Below are 24,012 nucleotides of genomic sequence, written 5' to 3'. Positions count from 1 at the left end.
TTCATAAACTCTGTCCCTGAAACAAGTACACCCCACACATGTGACACACACATTGAAAGATTTTTTTAAGGGAGTTATTAATCAGATGAAGCTAATAAATAGTGAAGTCTCTGTATCTACATCTGACTGCCTTTTATAATTTCCTTTTAATTCCTATGGATTGCAAGCTTCCAGTTTTTATGCTGCTCACATTTGAAAATTTTGTTTACTCATCTACTAATCTTATTGGTAAATACTGTCCTTTTGAGTATCTTCTAGTAATACAGTTTAAAAACATCAAAATAATATAAGAATATTTTTCACACTTCCTCACCATTACTTACTATGTATCACTCCAATGTTCCTTGAAAAGATCTACTAAGTATATGTGGATAAAGTACAATTGCTTTGTCTCTGTAACTTGATTATGATCAAATGTGCTTCATCTTTCTGAAAAATGTAAGAAATCAGATTATAGTAGTATTTGTTACTTGCTTTTTCATAGTCAAGACACATCTAATTTCAATGGGGTTTAGGCCACATCGAGACCCACTAATCATGTTGTTAAATTAATTGAAGTAATTTCTTGTCACATCTTTAAAGTCATTTAATTTTTGAAAAACAGCATTTAGGAGGCTTGAATCAGAAATCTTTCAGTGAAACTGAGCCACTTCTGAATGAATGTTCTATAAAGTCAGCACAGTCTGTTCTAAAAAGATTCATTCAACTGTAGCACAGTAAATATTATAGAAATCATGATGAATATGCAACTTTAGACAGCTTTCCTTTTTTTTTTTTAATTTAACCCTAATGGGGAAAAAAGACTATTATTCAATATGGTTACATTGCATATTTCTCACTTGTCTTTATAATTTTCTATTTTGCAAGATCATTTATCTTTTAAGTTTTTTATTACAGAAAACTTGAAACATATACAAGACTGAAGAGAGCAGTGTAATGAAATGCCATACCCACCCCTCAAGTCTAACAATTACCGATTTATGACCAATCTTGCTTCATGTTTACTACACCAGATGGGATTATTTCGAAGTAAATTCCATATGTTATATAATTTCTTCTGAAAATGCTTCAGTATATATTTCTAAAAGATAAAAACTTTTTAATATAATCCCATGCTGTTTCAGAAAAGACAGTATTTTCTGAATGCTATGTAATATTATTAAAATCACTGTTTTATAAATGTGGTTTCGTATTAGGCTTGTTTAAATTAGGATCCAAAGAAAATTTACACATTGCATTTGAAACACACACATACAATATGATTTATTCATTGAAATTGGATTGTTTTTCCTGTGGTTTTTCTCTGTCTGAACTTTGCTGGATCCATCCCTGTGGTATCAACTATATTTCTATGTCCCCTGTATTAGATACAGTCTTGATTTGATTCTGGTTTTGATTTTTCAACAGTAGCATCTCTAGGTGGTGTCGTGTGCTTCCATCAGGAGATGAGTAAAGTCTGGTTGTTTCTCATTTTGCAATATTAGCAGCATTTGGTGATTACTTCCTGGATGCATTATTTGTTTTTATATTTGCAACATGTTGATATTCTTTGACTTATAAGCAAGAATATTTCTATAAACAGAAATTTTTCCTTGTCATCTTATTCGTCGCCCTGTGGTACCTTTTGCACAGGAAAGACAGACCAAATGCTTAATTCCATTTCTTTCTTTACCAGTTTTCAGAACGATGAGTTGGTTTTCTAGGCTAACATCCTCCTGGTCTCTCTTTCCTCTTTTCTCCCCCTCTAAAAAAATGTGTCATTAAGAACTTAAAAACATTGACATAGTTATTATTTCAATCAATTGCATTATTATTCTTACTTGTGCTCAAATTGCCATGTTTGTAGTAGTGACACCTGTCTAGATTGGCTCCTGAATGCTTTTGATAAGAGCATCCTTGCTTTTTTGCAATGACAGTATATTCCATGCTCATCTTATATATTTTCTGCCCCATACCTGGAGTTTGTCACTTCTTCAAGCATTCTTGTCCTGTCATTAGGAAAGGGTATTCAGAAATCACTATTTGGGTACATTGTTTTTATTTTTCTAAGCTTAAAAGTAAGTTAAAATCAAGAGCATCAGGGTCTGATTTCAGTTTTCAAAGTCAAGCTGGAGAGTGTAGTGAGTCTAGTCTTGATTATTTGAGAGTTCGTTTTTTGTTTTTGTTTTTAATTTCTTTCCCTCAGATTTATTGAGAAACAAGTGACATACATCACTGTTAAAGTTTAAGGCATAGGGTGTAATGGTTTGATTTACCTGTGTTACAAAATGACCACAGCGGGTTCAGCTAACATCCATTTTCTCAGATAGGTGTAATAAAAGGTAAAGGAAGAAAAGGGAAAAAGAAAAATTTTCTCCTTGTGATGAGAACTATTAGAATTTACTGTATTACAAACTTTGCTATATATTCCACAGCAATTAGCAGTACTCGTGCTGTATATCACATCCCTAGTACTTGTTTATCTTATAATTGGAAGTGTGTGCCTTTTGACCACCTTCATCCAATTCCCCCTCCTTGAGGTTTTTAATTTGTGCATATGTTGCTTTTTTAAATTGAAGTCTCGTTGGCATACAATGTTACATTAGTTTCAGGTGTCCAACATAGTGGCTCCAGAGAAGTCTATACCTTAGCATTGCTCACCATGAGTGTAGCTGCCGTCTGTCACCACACAACACTATCACAGTACCACTGATTATACTCCCTGGGCTGTACCTTTTATCCCCGTGACTTATTCATTCCATAACTACAGAGAGGTGAATCTTTTTAAGGGCACTGATCAATCAACATGCGTTCTCTGTGCCAATTCCAATTTTCCTTTACTTGGATTGTGATGAACTTTCTCATAACTGTAAGACTAATGTTCCCATGGGTGCTTATGACTGTGTATTTGATGAGGTCTTACTTGGCAGGTGTCAGGGTATTGGAAGGAGCACCTCAAAGGAATCCAGGACATTTTTACAATGACTGGTAGCCAGTGTTTTAAGATTTTGTTTGCTTGCTTTGTGTTTTGTTTTATTTTGTTTTTTGTTCAAGCAGTGAAGAAGAAATGGCATCTCAGTTAATGAGGTATTTGTCACTGGTGGAATTGAGTGGCCAGAAAATTGTGTCAAACTATTGTGGTGTCTTTAGTAGGCACAGTGTAAGGGAATTTGGTCATAGGCTGGATTGCTGAGTTTCGGAGAGCTTTTTCCTAGTCAGGTGTGTCTTAGCACAAGTTTGCTTGTCCCTGAGAGTGGCATACGGCTCCAACTCCCACAGTCTTCACTACATCCTAGTGATCTTCTGTTCTACATTTCATCTTCCAAGGGCAGCTTCACTGGTGGTGTCTGAAGTGGGATGTGTAGTTACGGAAGTGTGGAAACAGAATATTAGATCTTTGCTGCACACATTTTCAGTTTATGACCTCATATTTTAAAATTTATCATTTATGTGTTTAATAATGTTTATTTTTGTGGAGTTGAGCATGCATTTAAATGGTAAATAAATAAAACCACTGTAGCACTGCATGCTCAAGAAGGGTTTTCTTTTTCTTTTTTTTTAAAGATTTTATTTATTTGACAGAGATAGAGACAGCCAGGCAGAGAGGGAACACAAGCAGGGGGAGTGGGAGAGGAAGAAGCAGGCTCATAGCGGAAGAGCCTGATGTGGGGCTCGATCCTGTAACGCCGGGATCATGCCCTGAGCCGAAGGCAGACGCCCAACCGCTGTGCCACCCAGGCGCCCCTCAAGAAGGGTTTTCTGACTGTGCTGTATTGTCAGGAGAGACTCGAGCTCCCAGACCTGTCTGCTGGCCGACCTCTCACAGCAGCCCTTCCGTCCATTCTGCTGGCTGAAAGATCCACATCTCTTCCCTTTGCCCCAGTGCTTTAAAAATTTTCAAAAGCTTCTCAGTACTTTTTAATGAAGTTAAAAGTATTAGTGTGTTTTGTTAGGGTTTGTGAGAACTGTTTTGTGTCTGTGTTTTCAGCCGCATCTCTTTGGATCCTGTAACTCGCGCCCTTCGATGAGTTTCTTGTTTGGCCTGCTTAGCTCCAAGCGTCCCGTTCCTTGTGTGGTAAAGCTCCTTCTCCGTCCNTTGTGTCTGTGTTTTCAGCCGCATCTCTGGATCCTGTAACTCGCGCCCTTTGATGAGTTTCTTGTTTGGCCTGCTTAGCTCCAAGCGTCCCGTTCCTTGTGTGGTAAAGCTCCTTCTCCGTCCTTGTTGCACACCTGGCTAACCTCAACTTATCCTTCAGGACTCTGCTGAAGTCACAGTTTCTTTGAGAGGTCTGTCCTGATTCCATAGATTTGCTGTGTGGTCCTGGAGTGCCTTGTACTTTTCCTAAGTCCAGGAGCATAGGGAATTTGTCTGGTAACATGACTTGTGTGCTGGAAAAATGTTTTACAGCTGAATTTCCGAAAACCAAAAAAGACATGGCTTCGTAGCACATGTTCATTTCCGTGGTGTCAGTACTCTTATTGTGGCCAGTTTCAGGTTGAGTTACTGAATGGAGTCCTTCAGGGACGCATGGTAGCACCATTATAGGGGATTTCCACCAGACAGATGCAGTGGGTATGTCAGGAGCATAGTTGATGATAAAATGTAACATAGCTGGGAAGTGGAGTGTTTTGAGTATTTGTTATCTTTGTTGTTAATGTAATTTATTTGATTGTAAGTTTCTATAATTTAATTTTTAATAATGACTCTCATAAGCAACTCTCAATAATTTTAAATGTAGTCTTTTCTCATGAGATGGTATGAGCCATCTCTAGAAATCCTTTGTATCAAGCACAGACAAATCACATTTTTTGAGTGGATTAGAAACAGTGGAATAAAGTAAGTATAATAAATAGTTACTGTAGACAATTCTAATCGAGAGGTGCTTGGAGCAATTTTGGGATAGGTCCATGGAGGAAGGAGAGAGAACTTAAAAGGTGGGTAGATCTCTAGATTACCTGTATTTAGACACGGACTGAGTAAAGGGGATAAGAGAGAATGTTCAGATTCTGACCAAGATTGTGTTAAAAATGTGTGTGACCACCCCCACCCTCTTGGCTTTTTTTTTCATGTCATTCTTGGCATTTATTTTCATATCACATCTATGCCTGTATATGTTTGAAAAGGTAAAGATAAACATGAGCTGTGACTTTCTACCTTCCTAAACCCTTTTTGATGGTTATCCTTTGCAGGACTCCCAGTAGCAGAGCTGACAATGCACTCAGCGTCACGTGTTCCCAGTGGTACACATCAGCATCTCAAATTTTAACCTGATGAGAAGTAAAGGAAGCGTTCTTTTTCTGTTTGGTCTTTTCCAGTGATTTAGCTGTCATATAAAAATATTTAATGTGTATTTTTGGTATTTTAACTCAGTAAATGTGTTTTGAGATAGAGCCAGCCCTCTGATAGGCAGTGTGTTCTTAATGAGTCCTATGATTAATTCATAAAGATACTGAATACTGTTTCTTTTCAAAAGGAATTTCTGTTTTTTCTTTTTAGAAATGCAAGTACAAAAAGAGTGTGGTTTGTCAAATCATCATTTAATCCCTTGTAAAGATCCTCCACTTAGGTCATGATAATTTTTACCCATAATTTGCTTTCAAATATGTGAGATTTTTTGACATTGGAAGTTTCAAAGGTTTGAAAGATATGACGTCTCTCTCTTTCTCTTTTTTTTACCCCTTGTTAAAGGAAGACCAGTGTTCAGTCCTAACCCCGTTAGGGAATGTATGATACATAACTGGAAGACTTGCTTGGAATAAATAAATTCCAATTTATTAATTTCTTCAACATACACTGAGCAGTCTTAAGTTTTAGACATGTTAGAATAAACCATTTGTGTTTATCCTGTTATTTTTGGTATTTTAAAGCTTACTTTTATATAAATATGTAGTTGATACTGTATAGACCCAATAACATATATATTCTGTTATCTAGTAGGTATGGGTTTATGTTGATCTCTAAAATAGCAGTAACAATAGTAGTTAATAAAAATAGGGAATTATGCAAAAGGAAGATGTAAGTTGAAGTTGAAAACTAAGTCAAAGGTAAAGGAAATTTTATGTACATGTACTGTGTATATCTGTTCCATCGATCACATAGTGTTCCGGTCCACAAAACTTTGCATTTGCTTCCTGGCAGCTAATATGTAAAGGAGAATAAGAAACATCTTCTAATGTTTCCTTCTTTACCAGCTCTCCCGACCAACACAAGCTCTATTGGATTCCCGGCAGACATACGCAATTTTAGTCCATCTACCCATGAGATTCTTTTAGGATTTACTCTTCTTATTTTTCTTTGAATGGCCATACTGTTTAAATTTTCTTTGAGCTGATTACATGTCATGCAAGAAAGAGCTTATTTCTGTGGAAGCATGTTGATGTCCATTGTTCGGAATAGTAAACAGTAAGAGAATCTAGAGAGTAAGATAAAGAGCAAAAAATAAAACAAATGTAAGTGAATTGAAATTTATTTCACGAGAATGAACTCACCATCATAAGTGCTGCTATTTCTGTGAATTTACTTTGCTTTTGAATTATCAACTTACTCTCTTATAACTTGCATGCTTGCATTATAATGGCTTTTATATGAGAACAAGTGTGTATAGAAAAGAGGAAACATGCAAGTGCATGTAGATACCTAAGACCACTCCAGTGGGGCACCTGATTCATGGGGGCATTAGCATGGATCTGCTGGAGTTCAATGGTAGATGAATGGGGAATGGATGATAATATATTAATCGTGCTTGTTGGAGAGGCAAGATAGAGGGAAAAAAGATGAACATATTCTTTCTTGGAAGCCCATTTTGCTATTTATTCATTTTATTTACCAATCATTGAGAGGTGAGTTATCAGAAAAACTCTTCAGTGATGTTTGCTACGGAAGCTCCTAAATTGGTAGTTTGCCTGAATTACTTGATCAATTCAGCCTAAGTTCCTAAATTGACTAAGGATTTGACAAGACAGTTTTGGAGAAAATACAGACTATTTCACAAGATTGTAGTAACACGTCGTATGAAAGTATAGATTAAGGGCGTCCAACACATTTCTGTTAATCCAAATAAATGTTTCTGACATAGACATAAGAGCAAATGTCATCATGGTTACAAAAGCTGATGTAAAACTTAGACATTTTAATAGCCATAGAGTAGGACATTTCCAATATTATTTTCTAAAGGTTAACTGTCAGAGTTTAGGTCCTCTAAGGAGAAAGTTTTAAAATGGCCTAGGATAGAGTATTTATTTTATAAGCAATGTTTCTAGACAGTGTAGCCTTTCTGTATTTTATTTCTGTAAATCGAAAGCTGTTAGAGCTGAAGAGGTTTATAAGATCGTATTCATGTCCTTCTTGTTCTAGGTGAGGAAACCAAAGCCAAGTGAGACTGTGGGGAGCCCAGTGCTGTTTTAATGTGTGTTTTGAAATGTTTACTGTTTGAATTAAAACCTAGGCATGTATGAGCTTTATAACAGTGGTTATAAACAGGGACACACTTTCTCCTGCTGCCCCCCCTTCCTGGGCGACCCTTCTTTTGTATGTTGAATCAGTGTAGGGTCACATTTGCAGAGAAAACTAAGGAGACATATTAGAAATCTGTACTAATGCAGATAAATTTTGTAAAATCAAACAAGATTGATTACCATCCCTACTTAATTCAGAGCAAAGGAAGGGAATCTAATTTTTCTATTTTTCCACACCTCGTTTGCTGTAATGAAAATGGCATTCTGCTTTGAATCACTTTCAATGAAATGATTTTCAATATTGTTGTCTTTGTGACATTTTGACAATTAAAATGTATTTCTCAAGCCTACTGGAAATGCTGCAATGCTTTTCTTGTTTTCATTTTTTCCCCCTGGCCTGTATCTGTGCTTGTTGCCTAGGAAACTACTGTTGGGCTGAATTTTGTTTGCTTGGTTGTCAGGCTGTCAAAGTTATGGGTAAAGTTCTTGGCTTTATATTTGTAAAAGTGGAATAACTATTAGAAATGTTGTATCTGTGTTAAAGTGCTTTATCTCCTCAATTAAAAAGCAGCCAAGCAGTTGTTTGGTTTTCTTAAAATAATAGAGGATTTTTCCCTTTGATTACTACTGAAATTTTCTATTTTGTATACACATTTGTAGTAGGATTTGCATTGTCACACTAGGTTAGTTCCAAATATAGCACTTTAATAAAAAATTCTTATGTAAATATTTATATACTTCTTTGGGGACTCATGGACATACATTATGATTCCTAAATTGTGCAAATATAAACATTAAAATATTACATTAAAAATCCAATAGGATCTTATAAAATGCAGGTTATTTGCCCTATGTCTGATAAGTTGAAAATTATTCTCTGTATATAACATTGAAGTTAAAAAGAATTTAAAGTGAAAAAGAAATAGAATTGCCTCAGATCTTTTTCTTTTTTAGTGATCAAAAATTAATGAAACGGAGAATGTACAATTAATGATTATTTATATTTTTATTTAGCTAAATTCAGTGCCCTGCAAAGTTGTTTAATACTTTAAAAAATTAAGGGGCACCTGGGTGGTGCAGTCTGTTAAATGTCCGACTCTTAGTTTTGGCTCAGGTCATGATCTTGAGGTCATGAGATCAAACGTCATGTCGGGCTCCCTGCTCAGTGCAGAGTCTGCTTTGAGATTCTCCTTCTCTCCCTCTGCCCCTCCCACTCTGTTCATGAGCTCGTGCACTCTCTCCCTCTCTCTTAAAGGAAATAAATCTTTTAAAAAATACTTAAAAAAATTCAGAGCCCTACAAAATTGTGTACTTAAAAAAATTCAGAGATATTTGTGTTCGTACACGGTGATAGCCACGAAACCCGTGTAGCTGTTGAATCCTTCAAATGAGGCAGCAGTGACCGAGGAACTGAGTTTAACTAGCCAGGAGGCTCGTGGCTGCTGTATTTGATGTCACGGATAGGGGCTTTGCCACTCCAGAGCATCGTCTGGGAACGTGACGGAATGAAGAATCTCAGACCCCACCCTTCATCTACTGAATCAGAATCTGTATTTTTAACAAGATCTCTTAGGATCGATATGCAGTACTTTCAGTCTAGCTAGAGAAAGGATTCCAGTCTTGGTTGCATATTCGAGTTGCCTAGAGAGCTTGTAAAAGTCCCCGGGCCTTATGCTAGACCTAATTTTCAGTATTTCTGCATGGGGGCCTGGGAACCAGCATTATTCCCAGATTATTTTAATGAACAGTGCCGATTTAGAACCAAATGGTGTATGCATTATGTAAGGTGAGGATGGGGAGATCTTTTAGCACTGAACTGGATTTTGGACCTTCTGTTAAGGTCAAACATAGGAGGGCCATAGGTAGGAGAAAGAGAGTTAGTTCTTAATGAGTCCTAGCATATGCTACATATTATTATCCCAAATTACTAACTATTAGGAAAGACTCTTTTTGCTGAACATACAGTCTATTTCACTCATAAGATTGTAGTGGCATATTGTGTGAAAATGTAGATTGAGCCCTTAATCCAATGCATTTCTGTTTAATCCAAGTAGTTGTTCCCTACATAGAAATGGAATATGAAGCATTTAATTTCTCTCTCTCTCCTTCCCCTTCTCCCTCTCTCTCTGTCCACGGCATGCCCTCCTTGAGTATACCACTTCTCGCTCCTTTCCACAAATCCCCCCAAAATAAAATAAGTTGTTTGCCAGTCTTAGTGAAAGGGAACTTGTCTCATTCTTAAAATTTTTCATAACCTTTCTTTTTACCTGTGGAGAATGAGTGCAGAGATCCCAGCATGTGCCGAGTCATTGGCTGATTACCAGCGACTCTCTTCCCAGCTCTGAGGTTCATTGTGAGTGAATTCAGCTGATAGATATTTACTGCTGGCCCGTGGTGAGATGACTGTGGCGGTAGAAGTTGGTGAGAAAATTACAAATACATCAGAGCCCCTATTTTTATGTTCTTGATCTTTGAGGATCTCATCGTTTCTGGAGAGGAGCGTGTTCTCTGTGGCCTGACTATTGAGGATCGGATTTTGTCTCTACCACTTATTAATAGGTTAACTTTAGGGGTGCCTGGGTGGCTCAGTTGGTTGGCGTCTGCCTTCGGCTCAGGTCATCTTGGGGTCCTGGGAGCGAGTCCCATATCAGGCTCCCTGCTCAGCAGNCGGATTTTGTCTCTACCACTTATTAATAGGTTAACTTTAGGGGTGCCTGGGTGGCTCAGTTGGTTGGGCGTCTGCCTTCGGCTCAGGTCATCTTGGGGTCCTGGGAGCGAGTCCCATATCAGGCTCCCTGCTCAGCAGGGAGTCTCCTTCTTCCTCTGCCCCTCCCCCCACTCATGCTCGTGCTCTCTCTCTAATTAATAAATAAAGATAAATAGGTTAACTTTAGCCAGTGTATCTTATCCTGCAACACCAGTTTCCCTGCCATAAAATGAAAATCATAATGGAACTTATTTTGTAGCCTTGTTCTGAGGTATGATCAATTAATATATTAAGGTTCTTAGCACATGCATGACCCCTAGTAAATGCTCAATATATGTTAGTGGTTACAGACTTAATTGGTTTATTATAAATGATCAGGTTGTATTTACTTTCACATTACTCTTTCCTTGAATGGATTAGATTAGCTATGAAAGATCTCTGCACTTTGAAGGTAATATAAACAGACATGTAGCCATATGTTCCAGAGCCGTGAAGTCTTATTGCCACCTTGGAGCAACCAGTTGGTGCCAAATGGCTTTATTAATAACTAGTATGTACAAGGTTCTGTGGTAAGGAATTAATCTGAAACTGGAACACTCAAGACAGAAAAGTGGATAATGAGCTCTCTGAATACTTTTGAAGTGCTTCTGTCATACTCCTCAGTATCTAATAGCATTTCTTCAACTTCCAGCAGCCCCTAATCCTTTGCTCTGTTTCATTTGTCTTCACAATGCTGATTGCCTTGTGACATCACCTGTGCTTATTTACCCATTGCTCTTCTCTTATCACCAAATGTCACATCATTGAGGGGTTGTTTGCTACCAGTGATTAGAAGAATGCTTGGCACCTAGGGGGAGTGGCTCAAGAGATGCTTGTCTTGAATGAATGACTTTTGGTACATGCTTGTATAATATTTTTTTGGAACCACGAAGATTCAAGTTCAAGATGAAAAGCCTATTTATGACCAAAATTAAGCATAGAAACTCTAGTGGAGGTTTAATGCCTGAGAATTAAGGAGGGGATTGCCCTTGCCAGGTAGTCGATGATGGTTAACNCGTACCACGAAGATTCAAATTCAAGATGAAAAGCCTATTTATGACCAAAATTAAGCATAGAGACTCTAGTGGAGGTTTAATGCCTGAGAATTAAGGAGGGGATTGCCCTTGCCAGGTAGTCGATGATGGTTAACGTGCTAGTGAAATATGTATAAAAATGTCAAGTGGGGGAGCGTCCAGTGTACATCCTTAAGTAACAGAAAACAGGCTAATGAAATCAGTGATCTCCAGTTCCCCGTGAGGGGAAAATATGACACTTCCGTATAGTATTGTGGGATAAAGGTTATAATAATAAAGGAATGGGAGAATAATGCTTATCAAAAGTTAACTTGACAGTTCTTGAGATACTTGAATCCTTAATAAAATAATAGAAGACAAATGTCCAAGGAGAAGGGCATTTAGAGACAATCTTCAATGCAATCAATAATCAACATCCATTTTTGAAAGATAAATTACTTGTCAGATGAAGTTGATAATTTCAAAATTTAATTACGTGATTGTTGACCTAGATTGGTAATGTGAAAGTGATATGAGGGATTTGATACAGATATACATATAAAATTATATGTGAAGAATTAATTTAGATTTTCTTGTGCTCACATATTCTCATAGGGGAATAGACACTGCACAAAGGATAATAGTGCAAAGTTAATAGTAAAAAACAAAGAAAAACCCTAAGATGTCGTTGGGATTTCTGGCTACAGCGCTCTTTGCCAATATGTGAAGCAACAGTTCTTTGAACTTTTCGAGCAAAAACCTTTTTTTTTTTTTTTTTTGGTTTTTCTGGCCCTCCCAATTTTTTTTTTTTTTTTCTANATATTTGTTTCTTCTTTGCTAAAAAGATTGCCCTTATAATAGTTCAGACAAAGTGAAAAGGATAGAGGTATGATAGCAGTCTAATAAACACTTCCTACGTGCCTTTTGCTGGGCTGGGAAGTAGGGGTAGAATCTCTAAAATTAATGAGATCCGTATGTTGGTTCATCCACGTCTCCCTCCCTTGCTTTATCTTTCCCATATCACATCTTTAACTCTACGCTTTAGCCATACTGATTTTTTTCCAGTCCTTTTAATTCTCTAGAATTTAGGGGTCTGGCCTTTGCCTCTGCAGTTTCCTGTGACTGCATGTCTTCTTTTTTCCTCTTTATCCCACTGACCAAACACCAGCATCACCACTCCAAAACAAAACCCAAACCAGCAAACCACAAATGTCAGCTTTGATGTCGTCCTCTTCATTCACATCTTTGTTGATTTAGCAAATGTTTGTCAAGGGTTGTGACAGTGAAAAGTGCAGAATTGTTCTCTGGGAGCTGTGTGCTACTGGGGAAGCAGACCCTAAAACTTCTGATGGCAGTGTGGCAAGTGCAAGGATAGGAACAGGCAGGCCACAAAAGAAACACCTCACTCAGGAAGACACAAAGAGAATCCAGAAGGACAGCAGCGAAAATGTAGCTGCCCCTTCTCTCCTGAAGTCTTTGCTGATGTTCTTAGAAAAGGTGCCCCTCTTAGGTGTTTCGGGAGTGCTCTGTTCCTCCCCCGTAGCACGTGAGCACGCTCGCTCTAGGGGGCTGGATAACTCGCCTTCTTCAAGGCACTGCAGAGTCCAAAGGGCAGAGGCCAGCTCTGCGCTGCACACCTTGAGGCCCCCTGGGGAGGCGTTGCTAAAGAGGGGGAGGTTTATGGTTCTTTGTCAAAAGCTGTATTAGTGGACCAGTGGGGAGGAGGCTAAGAANTGTATTAGTGGACCAGTGGGGAGGAGGCTAAGAATAGTGGGTTAAAGAAAAAGGAGAAATGAAGCAGCCAGCTCTTCTTTCTAGAAGATTGCTTATCAAGATCCCTCGTGGATCTCAACCTGTGGTTGGGGCTATTGGATGTATGGAGATAGACAGAGGGCACATACCCTACTCCACACACTACTGCGAGAGAAGACATTATCTATAACAGTAGCCTAGAAGCCCCGCTTCCCCCTTTTTCCTTTTTTATCGTCTCTAAATTCTTGGTTCATGTTTGAAGGAAAACAGCTTAGCTAGCTCTTGCCTGCTTGCGTGCTCCTGGGTGCGTGCTCTTGCTCTCTTTTTCTTTCTCTCATTGTTTCTTTCTAGCTCATTCTCATGTTCTCGACTCCAGTCCCCTCATTGCTCATTGAGGTATTTTTCTGAAAGTGCAAAACAAAGCCAAAAAGTTTTTTCCACAATACTCTCCCAAAGAAAGTCTTTGGTAGCAGCTGTTCAAATAGTTCGCTCCCCCTGTGGTTATTTTCATCTGGGCACCTGGTTGTATGTATCCCTCTTCTTACCTTTACTTTTTCCCTCTTACTAACGTCTTTTTATCACTGGGCAGGTGGTGGTCCGTTCGAGTATTTGTTCCCTTTTGAATGTTCGGAGTGGGATTCACTTGGAGTGATTTTTCCACAATAAATGACTCTCAAAAAACCCTTGGCTCCGTAGTCATTATTTTTTAGAATCTCTAGAATAGTAGTATCTCATAGATGCTCACGTTTGTTATTGAAGTAGCCAGACATTACACCTGCCATAGCAAAACAAAAAGGGAACACCAAAATTAGATAAAAGGGAAACATCACCCTGTGAAGCTTTGCTTTCTCTGCTCCCTGGGCTGGCCTGAACACTCCCCGATGGGCTCTTGGCAGGTGCTCAGGATTCGGGCATCACTAACCATTTCCCCTGAGCTGTAACTGCCTTAGCCAAGGGTTTGGGGACATTAAGTTTATACAGGGTTCAGTAGCCAATGCATATTTTTATTGACTGCTGGTTATTTACCACTGGCTAGGCCCTACCCTCTTCTCCAGGAAGCAGAAAGAGAAACGTGAAAGGCTTTTAACCTCTGATGCCTGTTTCATACACACCTTCACCGTTCTTCCCCACCCTCAGAGAGGACAATTAAGGAACCCCTGGATTGCATCTTTAACCATTGGGAAGTTTTTTGTTCCTGACTGATATATTTTAACCAACTTTGAAAAATTGTCGTTCCTGCTTTGGGAGGGTGTGTGTGCACGCATGTGTGTGTTGGGGGAAGGGAGGAAGGGCAGTGACAGTGAGTGGGGTGCATATTTGTCCTCTGGTTAAGAAGCTGGCTCATGCTATTCGAGGTGGAAGCAAAGTGCAGTGGGAGAAGGGGGACAGAGGAATTCCACTAGCATCCTGGGCTACATAGCTTTCTTGAGCTCCTCACTCCCCCTCTGGCTGACTGGGTCCGGCCAGCCGCTCATGTTGCCTTGGTCAGGCTCAAGGCTCTCCCTCCCTGGCTTGTGCCTTGGGTCAGGCGGGGCTGCACCTGCAGGGCACTGATGGAGTGTGGGAAGAGGGTGCACCGACTTCACGCCTGGGCTCCTTTCCTGCCCGGCTATGGTTTGCTGGGAGCCGTGTCCCTGGACTGAAAGCCACAGCTCCCCTTGCCTTGGGGTGGTAAAAGCCTCATGGATACTCAAGCCCTTGTTGCTTTTCCTTAATTCTGCCATATATTTGTAAACAGTCCTTCCTTTAGATTTTCCTCAGTGACCCCTTCCTGACTCAGCCAACTGTTTGCTGCTGGGACACCGACGCGGGATGTGATGGATTTGAGGAGTTAGGGCACTGAACAGTGGGGAACGTGGTTGGGATGGAGGGCAGATGCTGGGCGGTCTAAGTTACTGGCATTGGTGAGGCACAGAGCTACCGCACTGGGGATGTGTTGGAGGAGCCGGCAGCGTGGGTACGTGACAGGCCCACAGGGCGTGTGTGGCGGCTGAGCCCTGGACCCTGAGAAGAGTATTAGGAACTTGTATTAGGAAGATTCCTTAAGTCCTGATTGCTGCAGGCCTTGACATTGGGACATCTCTCCTGGGGTTTTCTGTTTAACTCTTGGGAGGGCTTATTTATTTACTTATTATTATTTTTTATTTAACTGGGATAATTGCAGAATCGCATGCAGTTGTAAGAAATAATACAGAGAGAGTCTTTGGGTATTTCCCTCAATGGTAAGATTTTGAAGAACTGCAGTGTTATATCACGTATATATTAACATTGATACAACCCACCTATCGTATGCAGATTGCCGCTTTTGTACTCCTATAAGTATTTGGAGGGTTTTTGATCAGAGTGGTTGTATTATCAGTTTCCGAATGAGAATTCTGATGTTACGAATTCAGTGTGCCTCAGAAAAATTCTTGGTTTTTCTTTGGAAACATTCATGTGACATTGACTTTCTTTTCCCTTCTTGTATGAGCCTAAGATCCAGTGGGACCATTGAAAACATCCTGTTATCTATAGAAATGTGTTTTAAACTCAAGCTCCCCCCAAAATCACCTGTTATCTCCAGTGAAGTGTAAGCATATTGTGGATTCGACACGCCTCAGTTCTCCTGGGAGAGCAGTGTGGTTATATCCAAATTGCAGCGAACAGGGAGTCAATTAACAAGTACTCCAGGTACAGCTGGTTCATCCAGGAGCGGGGTGACCTTTGATTCAGTCCTTAGACTACGTCTCTGGGCCTTGGTGCACTCGTCTGTGAATGTGATATTTCAGTTTATTTCTAGAGCAACTTCCAGCTGTAGTATTCTTTATTTATTGCTTATATATAAAAAGATAGTTAATAGCAGGGTGATAAAACTCATTTTATATCCTGTGAGTTATTCACTGTTTTTTAGAGCTTATTTTGTGCCTTGTCTTCCACCCATTTCTTCCAGGGATTTCACCTCAGTCAGTGAAATACTGAGAAGCACTTTTATAAAAAGGGCAACATATATTGGAAGGTCAACTTTGCAATATTGATGACAGGTTTTTATCCCCGTGGCATGTGTTAATAACTTGGTTCTTCTCACTGTGAGATGTGTCTTTAGAAAATGTATAATTGCCCCGAAGATCGGAAAGACCATCTTCATTTTGCATCAAGAGTAATTATGCTGTTTGCATCATAAGTTCTAATAGAACACGTGTAACTGCATATTATTTTTAAATTTGATTAAATACCTTGACGGCTTATGCCTGTCTTCTTGGAAGAGGTTTATTCATTGCCTTGAGTGGTTAAATAATTTAGAAATCACTAGAAGAATGAAAGAAGGGAAGCAAATGGGAAAGTTGATTAGGAGTAGGTAGGGGTGTGATATTTAACAGTTTAAAATGTATATATCTGCCCTTTTAGTATTTGCTCTAATTCATTATTAGGTTGCCATTTTCCACTTATTTAAAAGGCATCTTACCTAGAGAGGCAAATCAATATTTACAGTGCATTAGTGACACAGAGAATTTGTAATNACCTAGAGAGGCAAATCAATATTTACAGTGCATTAGTGACACAGAGAATTTGTAATCTTGTGATGAGGGTTTATTGCTGTTTTATCCACTCTTCAAAGGAATGCACACATCAAAGTCTCCACTATCGTCCTGGACCCAGTGACATTGCACCAGTCCCCATGCGCTCCATCCAGCAGCTTAATTATTGAAGATCCTTGTCTTTGAATTTTCTTTTTAATATTTCAGAGGATGTATTTAGAAAATCTATATATTAAATAAACCAGAAGATTATGGAGAAAGTTTTATTCTCATGTTTTTACATGCATTGATTTTCCTAAAATTGAGGATGAGGAATTGTAAAAATAATGACCAAACTACCTTAAACAAGAAGCTTCTGTTATTTTTAATTACTGTAAAGAAACCAGATTACATCAGATCATTAGAATGCTGAAATAGGCCATGAGCAAACCACGGAGGAAAAGGCTGTATTTGTATTATATTCCTCTGAGGCCAAGACAAAATTGTTGTCTTCTTACAATATATGTTTTATCAGGACCGTGAGAGGTGGGAAGCCTGTCAGATGAACAGGCAGTTGTGTTTCATGATGGATTCTGTAGATAAGGACAGATGTTTGTAGTGATCTCCTTTAAAATCAGGTTCAGCTTGTCAGAAGACCACATGCCATTTGTGGCTGCTTGTACACCATTTCCTACAACTCGGGGATTTTTCTTCTCCTGTGCTGCTTGTAATACTTTAACCTGTTTAGAGGCACCGACAATGGCTTTTGATACTGCTCTGAAACACTTTCGTATTTTTTCTAGTTCATTTTTTTATAAATTGTTGTAAGTTCTGTTAGGATGAGGTTTGGTAGGGGTCACGGGTATAGTGTATGAACATACGTAGATCACACATTTTTTTATAATCAAAACATTTCTGACCCCCTTAGTGCCACCTGTGGTCTTGCCGATGAGGAGCCTGAGGCCTGGAGAGGGCACTGAGAGGCCAGGCTGCCCACCGGTCCAGGCCAGAGGTTCTTAGTGTGTGGTCCAGGGCTCTTGGGAACCACTCAGATCGTTTCAAGGAGGCTGTTAGGGCAGGACTGGTTTTCATAGTCTTACCAACATAGGTGTTGTGTTTTTCACTGGGTTGATCATCTGCACCAGTGGTGCTCAGGCCCTGATGGGTAAAATGTAGGCCCCTTGGCACAAATTGAGACATTGGCACCAAATGTATCCTTTACCCAACACACTCATACTTTAAAACATAAGCCATTTCCGTCTGCTGTCCTTGATAAAGCAGCAAGAATGATTGCTTTTGTTAATTACTGGCCTTTTGAGTATCCAGCTTCATAGTTTGTGTGATTAAAATGGTAGGTAGGCATAAAGCACTTGTATGTGTTGAAGATCAGTGGTTGTCTTGAGAAAAACTTCTACGTGATGGTTTGCATTGTAAGTGGACCTAGCCCTTTTTTAAAAATTTATTTTTTTTCATTTACATTTTGTATTGTTTCATTTTTTAAATTATTATGTTCAATTAGCCAGCATACAGTACATCATTAGTTTTTGATGTAGTGTTCAGTGATTCATTAGCTGCATATAACATCCAGTGCTCCTTAATCACCCGGTTACCCCATCTCCCCACCCCCATCCCCTCTGTAACCCTCAGTTTGTTTCCCAGAGTCCAGAGTCTCTTATGGTTCGTCTTCCTCTCTGATTTCCCCTTCTTCAGTTTTCCCTTCCTTTCCCTAATGTCCTCTACACTACTCTTGATGTTCCACATATGAGTGAAACCATATGAAATTGTCTTTCTCTGCTTGAGTTACTTCACTTAGCATAATCCCCTCCAGTTCCATCCATGTCGATGCAAATGGTGGGGTATTCATCCTTTCTGATGGCTGAGTAATATGCCATTGTATATATGGACCACATCTTCTTTATCTATTCATCTGCTGAAGGGCATCTTGCATCCTTCCACAGTTTGGCTGTCGTGGACAATGCTGCTATGATCATTGGGGTGCACATGCCCCTTTTTTTCACTATGTCTGTATCTTTGGGGTAAATCCCTAGTAGTGCAATTGCTGGGTTGTAGGGTAGCTCTATTTTTAACGTCTTGAGGAACCTCCATACTGTTTTCCAGAGTGGCTGTACCATCTTGCATTCCTACCAACAGTGTAAGAGGATTCCCCTTTCTCTGTATCCTCACCAACATTTGTTACTTCCTGTCTTGTTAATTTTTGGCATTCAAACTGGTATAAGGTGGTATCTCATTGTGATTTTGATTTTGATTTCCCTGATGGCTAGTGATGTTGAACATTTTCTCATGGGTCTGTTGGCATTTGTATGTCTTCTTTGGAGAAGTGTCTGTTTATGTCTTCTGCCCATTTATTACTGGATTATTTGCATTTTGGATGTTGAGTTTGAGAAGTTCTTTATAGATCTTGGATACCAGCCCTTTATCTGTTACATCATTTGCAAATATCTTCTCCCCTTCCATGGGTTGCCTCTTAGTTTTGTTTACTGTTTCCTTTGCTGTGCAGAAGCTTTTTATCTTGATGAAGTTCCAAAAGTTCAGTTTTGCTTTTGTTTCCCTTGCCTTTATAGACATGTCTTGAAAGAGGTCGCTGTGCCCAGTGTCAGATAGGTTACTGCCTATGTTCTCCTCTAGAATTTTGATGGATTCCTGTCTCACATTTAGGTCTTTAATCCATTTTGAGCTTATCTTTGTGTATGGTGTAAGAGAAGGGTCCAGTTTCATTCTTATGCATGTGGCTGTCCAATTTTCCCAGCACCATTTATTGAAGAGACTGTCTTTTCTCCATTGGATATTCTTTCCTGATTTATCGAAGACTGGTTGGACCATAGAGTTGAGGGTCCATTTCCATTTCTGAGGTCTCTATTCCGTTCCACTGATCTATGCGTCTATTTTTGGGCCAATACCAACCATGCTGTCTTGATGATCACAGCTTTGTAATATAGCTTGAAGTCAGGAGCCAACCCTTTTTAAATGGAATACCACATTTCTTTTTTCTTTCTTTCTTTCTCTTTTTATTTTTTTGAAACAGGACAGAAAACTGTCGTTCTTCAGACTTTGGTGTCTGGCAGAGTTTCTAGAAAATGAACGAAGTGAGCCTGTTGCTACATGGCAAATAAAGAACAGTATTTATTGCCAAAGAAAACACACAAGGCTTCTAATGAAAATTAGATTTTGGAAAACATAAATCCTCCCGTCACTTAATGACTTTTCTCATGAAATGCGTAGTGATATTCACATATGTGTTTTTCTGATATGAAGAAATATATCAACCTTTGTAAAAGTCATGTAAGCCAATAATATATTCCAAATAGCTAATGTTAAAGAATATTTTCATGAGTAAAAGGTCCAAAGTGTAAGACAGACAAGGAGATTTTAATGTACAAAGAATGAGAAGTTTACATTCCATATAGCAGCTAACTTTTGAGAAACTCTCCTTCATCAAGTTTTGGTGTGGTATCAAAGGAGAGTATCTACAGTTTTGGAAAGATTATTAAAATACTATTCCAGCTAAATATTTTCGGAGTTCTTTTTTCCTTTGTATGCTTGTCATGTTGGAGCACATTGAAATCAGAGGCAGGGATGAGAGTCCAGATGTCATCTATCAAGCAAGATGTACAACAATGCTACTCTCCCACTAAATAATCTCTGTTTTATAAAATAGAATTTTCTGAATTCTGTTTATGTTAACATGTAAATGGGATTATTGTTAAGTTAAAATGAATTAAGGAAAAATATTTAAATTGTTTTCATTTCCACTTCTAACATGGTAAGCATCCCTAGCTATATAATGCACACAAACAAAAGCTCTTTGGGGTCCTCAGTAAATTTTAGAGTCAAAGAGTCCTGAAATCAAAATTTGACAAGCACTGGTCTAGGCTGGTCTCCTTTGGGGCATACTTTATTGTCTTACACATTGTATGTCTATTTAACTGGGAGGTTTTTCTTTCTTTAACATTTCTGAAATTGGGATGACTATTGTTTCAATCTGTATGCATAACTGACATAATATTTCTTTAACTCTCCAAAACCAAATGTTGCTATTTGTAAAAATCAGTATATTTTTCAGTGTATATAATTCTACTTAGAAAACAACAAACATTTTTCCTTTTACAAAATCGAGACTCACCTTTCTATCTCCAAGTAGCTAGAAATGGAATTTGTTTTCCAATGAATTGCTGATTAATAGAACTAATTTCATGATTTGGGTAGTGAGTCAGCACTGACCCAGGTGCCAGGAAGTTGTCCTGATGTCTCCTGTCATCTCTCTGAGCCTCAGCTTACTCGTCTGTGAAGTGAGTCACATGTTCCTCTGTTGTGATTAATGTAGAGAGTCGCTAAAAAAAAAAAAAAAAAAAAAAGACTCGGATCATTCCAAGTTAAATCAGTGATTCTGATCCAAGGTTACCTAGGTTTGTGTATAAACTGGATAAAAATGCCTTATAGTTTTCATGCAACTGTAAAACCATGAAGAAATTATAAACCAATACAAGTGCCAGTCTCACAGCATCAGTGTTGCTGAGTCTGAGTTGCAGGCACCCTGAATGTAGGCCACTGCTGTGTGGCCCGGGGCTTTGCATTTGGACCTAGTGATCTGCTAGTGGGCACCAGGATTCAGTTCTTTCAGCGCATTGAACTGCAAGAAAACCTTGATTTCAAGATCACTATGATATCATTTGGCATTCTTTTATGAGGAACACATTGTTTACTTTTTAAATTGAGTTCTGTTCTTTTCTTGTTAGCCCGGGACTCAAATCACCTTCCTGAATGTGACCATGGACAGAAATGTCAATAGGGGGCCTTGAAATTGCGTCAGGGTACTTGACTACTAGGTAGGACAAGTGAAAGATCCAGACTATATTATTTCCTTTTATGGACGTCGCTAAAATGAAAACAGAATGAAATGAAAACAAAGTGTAATGTGCGAAGCACTGACAGGAAGGGCCAGCTGATAGCGCCTCTCGTGGAACATCCCTCATGGCGGGAGTCCTGTACACGCTGCGCAGTGCAATGCCCCACATCTACCCAGAAGACTCCGCCCCCAGGTCTGCAGTGCTCTCCGCACCGCATCTCCTTTCTAACCCTCCCTCCCCCTCACATCTGCCCCTTCATGAGTTGCAGATACAAGAGGTAAAAAGCTAATTATTTTTGTCTGTTTCAGAGTAACAGATTAACACGGTGATCATGTCCCATCAGAAGATGCATCCTGTATGCAATTTATTCTTCTGGGAAAAATTTTCAGAAGCAAGCATAAGAAGCTGTTTTTTTGTTTAAGCAAATTCAATGAAATTATATAATTTGTGAATTTATTTTGGGGTCAAAATGTACTTTTTTTTTTTTAAAGATTTTATTTATTTATTCGACAGAGAGAGAGACAGCCAGTGAGAGAGGGAACACAAGCAGGGGGAGTGGGAGAGGAAGCAGCAGGCTCACAGCAGAAGAGCCTGACGTGGAGCTCGATCCCATAACGCCGGGATCACGCCCTGAGCCGAAGGCAGACGCTTAACCCCTTTGCCACCCAGGCGCCCCTCGAAATGTACTTTTATGTGAATGTTTTATTGTGGTCGTTACTTCTGTACCACTTTTTAAAGACTATCTCTTGTGAGTAGTGCTTCTTTTAGATTTACACACAGGTGCACACATACGTGCTCACATGCATGTGCACGCACACGTGCACACATATGCACATATTCTCTCTCTCTCTCTCTCACACACACACACAGAAATTGAGTGTGCAGAGTTCCTTAACAACTAAATAATTCATAGCCCAATAATTGGAAAGCAACAGAAGTCATATCCAAGAAGTGGTATTTATAATTGGCCAGAACTATTTTTTTCTTCCCGTTCCTTTTTTGCTTTCCTGCTAACATTTTTGATTTGATGAATCTGGGAGCAGTTTTGTTATATGGGAGGGAAGTCTTTGTTATAGTAAGAGCATTGTAGTATTAACACCATAGATTCTTAGATGTATATTTTTGTGAATTTGTTTTGAGAATGACCACATAGTTCTTGGTGTTTTATTTTGGTTGCAGTGTATAAGCAGTAGTGCCATCACAGGTTTTTACTTACATTTGGAAATTATTCTTCCCTGTAATTTTCATGTATGTGCTTCTCCCAGCAAATTAAGATAACCACTAACAATATTAAATTAAATGTTCAGCATATTTTTCCTGGTAATATTACTCAGGCTTTCTTATGATCAGATCCTCATGACATAGAAGCACGTGTTAAAAGCAGTATTATATTCATATGCTTCTGTTTCCTTTGATCATTTCTAATTTGCTTTAACATTTTTGAGACTATTGGATCGACAGTGATTTAAATATCACCTTCATATAGCCATACCATTCATCAGTGCATCAGTGTTCCAGAAATATTTTTCATAGAGTAAATGATGAATGTATTCCACCATTAAAGCTGTTTTGTTAGAGACTATTTATTTATTTATTAGAGAGGAAGAGAGGTGGGGGAGGGGCAGAGGGAGAGGGAGAGAGACCCTTAAGCAGGCTCCACACCCAGGATGGGGCCCCATGTGGGGCTTAAGTCTCATGACCCTGAGATCATGACCTGAGCCAAAATTAAAGAGTTGGACACTTAACTGACTGAGCCACCCAGGCACCCTTGTTAGAGACTTTTTATAAATATTTACCTTGCATTCTAGTTTTTTGAAAACAGATTATCTCTAACATAATTTTTTTGTCTTATATTTATTATCGTTTTGATTGATTTTCCTTAGTTGATGAGTGGAGTTTTTGTTTTGATTCCCAGTGTTATAGACTCCTGTGCTTTTGCTCTTCTCTCTGGTTTTATAGCTGTTTCTTCTCTGCTATACCAACGATTGTATCTGCTAAGGTGTTCTCAGTACTATAGATACAAATATTAACCTGAGTTTGTTAATGATTGTGTTCTAGCAGTTGCAAACAGACCCCTCTTTTATGTGAATACAGTTGCTGAAACACTGTCTTTCATGTAATTGTGTATGTGAGTATATGCCAGATACTGCCTGCATATTAGCATATTAGCATATTACTTTCAAGATTTTCATTATCTTAAGGATAGGAAATGTGTTTGTGTTTTACATTTTCTGATAGTACTTCTTTGAACAAAATAATTATCTTATTTAACAGAATTCTTTTATCGAGGAGCCAAACAGTTTAGATTGTGTATTTTTAATCCTGATATGGTTAAAAGTTAGGTAAATTTTTTCCATGGTCACATCATTATTTATATTTTAGAATATGTATGATATATATATTTTTAAAGATTTATTTATTTGAGAAAGAGTACACACGCCCTAGGGGCAGAGGGAGAGAGAATCTCAAGCTGACTCCCCGCTCAGTGGAGTGGGGCTTGATCTCACAACCCTGAGATCACGACCTGAGCTGAAACTGAAAGTCCAACGCTGAATCAGCTGTGCCACCCAGGCACCCCGTATGATATTTTATTTAAAAATATTGGGATAATAGCAGTGGCAATGGTTATTATTGTTACTCCGTATTGAGTATACGCTGAGTGTCAGGTACTGTTTTAAGCACTTCATCTCGCTTAGTTCTCAAGATAC

The 24,012-nt window shown here is 38.8% G+C and overlaps 1 protein-coding gene across 12 annotated transcripts in view; it reads left to right on the top strand.

Moving 5' to 3' along the window:
• PARD3 (par-3 family cell polarity regulator) overlaps positions 1 to 24,012 on the top strand; it is a 656,403-nt gene that overhangs the window by 279,022 nt on the left and 353,369 nt on the right. The window lies entirely within an intron of this gene.

Source organism: Ailuropoda melanoleuca, chromosome 15, assembly GCF_002007445.2.
Source record: "Ailuropoda melanoleuca isolate Jingjing chromosome 15, ASM200744v2, whole genome shotgun sequence".
NCBI lineage: Eukaryota > Metazoa > Chordata > Mammalia > Carnivora > Ursidae > Ailuropoda > Ailuropoda melanoleuca.
The sequence above is the reverse complement of the archived record's forward strand: the minus strand, read 5'-3'. Positions and strand labels throughout refer to the sequence as shown.